The sequence below is a fragment of the Coenobita brevimanus genome, chromosome 80, assembly GCF_032717465.1.
Source record: "Coenobita brevimanus isolate Jiangsu-jjx chromosome 80, ASM3271746v2, whole genome shotgun sequence".
In the NCBI taxonomy this organism is placed as follows: domain Eukaryota; kingdom Metazoa; phylum Arthropoda; class Malacostraca; order Decapoda; family Coenobitidae; genus Coenobita; species Coenobita brevimanus.
In genome coordinates this window covers 53,348,668-53,354,436 of record NC_137033.1, presented here as the reverse complement: position 1 = coordinate 53,354,436, position 5,769 = coordinate 53,348,668, and positions in this window count along the sequence as shown.

The window sequence follows — 5,769 nt, the reverse complement described above, 5'->3', positions numbered from 1 at the left end:
TGGAGGTGTGACAAGTGATACCAATAACCGTAAAGCGCATGCATAAATTTCACATTGTATAAAATTGTGCCATTCTTTGAACTCATGTATCTCGACATAAATATGTTTTTTTATCGATATTTCAACAGCAACTCCGCGGTCACTGGAGTTCATAGTCTTGTAGGGCTGGTAGACGTTGTGGCATCTTCTACATTCATTTCTCCCACCTACAGGCACTTGTATTCATCGTGGGAGAAACTTCACAAACTGGATGGGTTCGATATGGCCTTCATTTACCACTTCATTACAAAAGCTCTTCCATGCGCTGAATAAGATCGTGTGATATTAGAAAGAATATAATATAAAAGACATCATCGTGTTCCAGAGGTGAATATTGACATTATTTTCAGCATAAGAATAAGAGAATATTGTTTTGCTCCATGCAGAAAACAGTAGTAAAAAAAAAAAAGGTGGTTGGGAGAAACTTGGAAGCGCAGAAAAATACATGCGCCTTCGTGAGGGTCTCCTTCTAGTGTGCTTACGAGGCTCTCTGACACCTCTTCCTTAGCAGCTAATTTGGATAGTTCTCCTTGATTTACTCTATCTGCTTATATATACAGCATTTTATAACGACAGTTTGCCAGTTTAACTCCTGCACTACGATGATGCTGATATTGGTTGTTTGTCCTTTTATTTTCAAATAATTTTATTCAGCATAGATGGGTATTACGAAATGAAGGTGTTACTTATACCATTCATTAAATTATGTTGATTCGAGGCCATTCGTAACTTTAATTGATCTGGTTATCAACACAAAGGTGTGGAGTGTTCCAGGAGGCAGAACTTATTTGAGTCTAGCAGGTTTTTATAATGTTAAGCACAGATGTTAATCAGATTCACAATTTCCCATTGTAGTTTGACTTTCTGCTTTGGTTGAAGTGATTTTCGTTTTGTCGCTTATCCACAATAATCAGAAACACGTGGCCACTCGTGACTTGCGCCAGAGCTATAATTCTCGCGATTTTCGTATGGTGACAGCGATACTAAACCACCAAGCAAAACTGGTCACACATTACCGTATAAAATTGTTATTTCTGAGTCAGTGTCATCATTTAAACGGCAAATCCTGTACTGTATGGAGGTTCCATCAAATGAACTATTACAAAAAAATCCAGTTAGTGAATCCAGGGGTATGCCAATACAGCACTTAGAATGCTTTTGTCATTTTTTGATTAAAATTGTTTGTAATTATAAGTGTTTGCCTCACACAGCCGTATTATTTTTTCATGATAATTTCAGGTGGGTAGAATTCAAATATGTCAGTTTTAATACTTTCACAAAACTGAACGATTTATAGGCTGCCCAGTTTCCACCTCCGGCAACCACCTGGGCTGGGGAGCAAACCTTAATCTTGTGTAAGTGTTCTAGCCAAATGTCTCGAATACTAAAATGGTGATAGCCTGAATGAAACCTAAAAATGGGTCCTTATGGTGAAGGGACTGAATAAAAATAAGTAGGCTAATAATGAGCCGTATCCCTGGAAACCTACACTGGCGAGAATGTACTCGTTGATGTTAAATTCCCAGTACTAACAGTATAGCATGTTGTGGATGAATGAGCTGATAGGATTACGCTCCATGATTTATCATCTCTCGGACCAGGTTACTGTTGTGTGAATAGCATTTTGTGTTGTTTGTAGTTGTGGGATTGATTCATTTATTAATGAAGTTACACGAGAAAAAAAAAAACATTAAGAGGTTTACGTTCACACAACTCACAGTTCATGTGAACTGCTGCTTAGTATATCTGCATGCATATGAAGAGTTGGACGCCTGTCATTCAATCTAACCTGAATAAAATCGTCTTGCGTTAGTTGGAATAACACTAGACAAGAATATTCGAAAATGTTTAAGATGTAGGGATGGAAAAAGTGCAGAAACAAGAGATGAAATGAGCAAAGAAACTAGAGAGCATGTGGGTTGCGAGGAGATTCAGTGTTGTATACCCATTACTACATTCTTCCAACTGCAAATGTTTGGGAGTACAGTGTGATGTAGTAATGGGTGTAGACTTTTAACGCTCCCTCATCTCAAAAGCTGTCGTGTGTGTGTGTGTGTGTGTGTGTGTGTGTGTGTGTGTCATTGTTTGTTTTTTGGGTGTGTTTGTGTGTGTGGGAGTGTCTTTTGTGTGTGTTTCATCCATGTTTTGTTTCTGTTTCTCTCCCTAAATAACTGTTTTTAAGGCCACAGCCGAAGGGAATGAGTTCACTTTGCGTGGCTCTTTCTCTTTTTCCTCTTTCCTTCTTTTTTTTCTTTCCCTTTGTCTTTCATTAGCTGTTTAAGTTTAGGTCGTAGTTCGGAAGGGGGTGAGTGAATTTTGGTGTCTCCTTGTCCCTTAATCTCTCTCTCTCTCTCTCTCTCATTGCCTTGTCATTTAGTTTTGTGTTAGTCATCCAGTCCTCCTTCTCTTCCTCCTCCTCCATTGTAATATTGGTTTCCCTCTTCCCTTTCCTCCCGTTTCTCATATCCTACTACTTTCCTGCCTCTCTCTTTTTCTCCCTCACTCCTTCCTCTCCTCTTCCATCTCTCCTTCTCTTCTTTTTTCTGATCTCTGCTGTTCTTTGTCTTCCTTCGTTTATTTAAATTACTCGTCTTCCTTTTCCTCCCTCCCTTTTTTCCTTCTTCGTTTCATTTCTTATGCATCTCCTCTGCCTTTCTGTTGCTCTCCTGCTCGTGTTTCCAACATCTTCCCTACTTTTCTTCCTCTTGTATCTATCCTTTTTGCTTCTAATATTTCCTTTCTCCTTTGCACTCTTGAATAATCGTAGCATTCCTTTCTTCCTTGCTGTCGCTCATTCCTCCCTCCTTTCTTCCCCTTCCTTTTCTTCTTCTATCGTTTCCCTTCTTCTTTTATGCTCCTCACATTTTTTCTTGCACCCCAAACCTTTTCTCTCTTCCAGCGTTTCGTCTCCTCCAGCGTTTAGTCTCCTCCTCCTCGCTTTCTTCTTCCCTCGCTCGATACTTACTGTCTTCTCTTACGCCTCTCCGATATTTGGCACTTATCATAATTCTTTCTTTCCTCTCATCGTCTCCTCCGTGTCCATCTGTTGCCTCCTTCCTTCCTTCCTTCACCTTTTCCCCCCTCCCTGCTTGTCTTCCCTCCTCCTCTTATGAAATCCTTTCTCTTCCCATCTCCTCTCGTTTCTGTCCCTCCATCCTCAAACCGTTGTTGCCCAGTGTGGCCGCTTTGGGGTGCTGTATATTAGCGATAATTCTCAGGAGGTTGAACAAGAAAAAAGTAAAAATAATAGAAATCATAAGATGCAACCATAGTTTTGAATGGAGGGTATTGAAGTGAGCCAGGCTGCACTATAATAATACCTTGGTTTGTGTTACATAGATCCAGAGGTATTTAAAGCCTTCACTATGAATGGTTGTTGCTGGAGAGGGACACCTTCACATGGTGACACTGATATAACCAAGCTTGATCTGCTATCCGGTTATACAAGTGTCCCTCATTTCCCCTCCTCTCCTCCCATAGGAGGATGGTGGACTGTAGTAAGATGACATCTTGAGTCGGCATTCCACCGGATTCGGGTTCAATTAAGCCTGGGGTTGCTTCTGCCGCTAATAATACCAGGAAAGGTATTCATATTCCTAATTAAGAAATACGTCGAGGTACTAAAATAGGCTTAACATTTGTCTCATTTGAACCCTTTTACTTCTTTGATTTTCCTCACAGCAGAACAAAAGCGTCTGTTACATTCCTGAACAGAACACCAACTAATGTCCATAGCCGTAAGAGGATCGGTGGAAGTATTCTGTAACCATTTGTCTACTTCGATTTCTGTCAGGTGAATAAAATCGTCAGTAGTCAGCCTGAATATAATACGCATGTGTACCACAGCATTTAAAGGGCTGCCGTAGGTGAGGAATATTTATCTGAATGAAAACCTTCCCGTAACTGAGAGGCCCACCCTTAAGGTTAATAAAATTGCATGACTGGACGAAGAATAAAAATAAGTGGTCATCCTTTGGAATTAAGTGTTAAACAAGACTACCTGTCATCTGTAAGCCAGGTAGACTGTAATAATACTGTTAGATGAAAACTTGACTATTACGTATCCATCCAATATGACTTCCAATGCTGGTTGAGTGACACGTGAACTCAAGTTGTGACTCTAAACAACTTTTATTAATAACTTTAACTTATGCAGTCAGTGCTTTCTGAGATATAAGTTTTCGATACAGACACACAGACACAGATACATTTCGTACAAAAACAGTGACAATCGACTTCGTCTACCTGTGACTTCAAACAACTTTTATTAATAACCTTTCCTTCTACAATCAACACTTTCCGAGATACGAGTTTCTGACACAGACAGATACATTTCCTACAAAAATAATGACCATCGACTTCGTCTAACTGGTTCATTATTTATAACTATCATCTGCAATGATGAGATGAGATTATGTGAGGTTATATGAGGTCAGCGGGTGAGTTGATGTGTTGTCATGTGCTGTGTATCGAGGTGAGGTGAGGTCAGGTCAGGTTAGGTCAGGGGATGAGTTGATGTGTTGTAGTGTGCTGTGTTGAGTTGTGAGGTGAGATGAGGTGAGGTCATGGGATGAGTTATGTGTTGTGAGGTGTTGTGAGATGAGGTTAGTGAGTTGTGCTGTGATGCGCTGGGCTGTGAGGTGAGGTGAGATGAGGTCAGCGGGTGAGATGAGTGATGCCACCAACAGTTGACACAGTATGATAAGCTCAACCTTCCCTCCTCACATGCATGAACTGAAGTAACTGGACGTAATTTCACTGGCTTGGAATATTTCGTAACATCTCTTTCTCAGCAGTTTACATTGCTCATTACACCTTATTCGCCCCCATGTTATTGATGTGGACAATGGATATTAGTTACATCACCTCAAGGATGTCTTCAGTGTTTACCCTAAGATCAAATTATCTCATTAAACTTAGCAGATATCTTCAGTAATTAAGGTCAGCAGAGGTCTAATTATAGAGAGGCACAGTTTTATTTTCAGTCACGCCGCTATGTTTACAGTTTTAGTTTTACCCCTTTATTTTTTTTTTTTTTTGTCTAATTTTTACCTTGGGAACGAGAATCTTGATCCTCTCATCTCACGGCCTCCAACCACAGAGAAGTTTCCAGTTTTCTTTTACAGTGTTATATAAGTTTTCAGCACACTGGAGTTTGCTGCTTAACCTCAAAGTGTTCGAGATATTAAACCATTAGGTGATGGCCAGAATAATACACAGGTACCTAAGTAGGCTACCATCATAAATCAGTATAATCATGGGAAATATTAAGATACCACGATGATGACAACTACACTAGTAATAAATCAGCAAATTGAGATACTTTTACATTCTAATTGTTAAGCGTTTAAACGTAGTCGTCTGGCGGTGGACAGACTATAATGTCGAAGTACAACCTTTACTTCACGTTTTCATGAGAAGTACGGTGATGATGATGGTGGTGGTGATGATGATGATGATGATGCCGACCTTAGCGGCAAAATTATTCTCTTCCTTGTCGTGTCGGCAAAGTAGGTCAAGGGTTTAATGAATCCTTGAGCGCTGGTTTTAATTTCGTCCAAGTACTGAAGATAATGAGGCCGGGCGCTTTGCCCGTCTGTTTATCTGGCTGGACTTATGCTGGGATCAAAGGGATAGATGTGGCTAAGGAGTCCACTTCTGTTGTTCACGGTTTTTCATTACCCCATTCGTCCTTCTTATTCACCCCTTTTCCCTTTTAAATGTAGATTG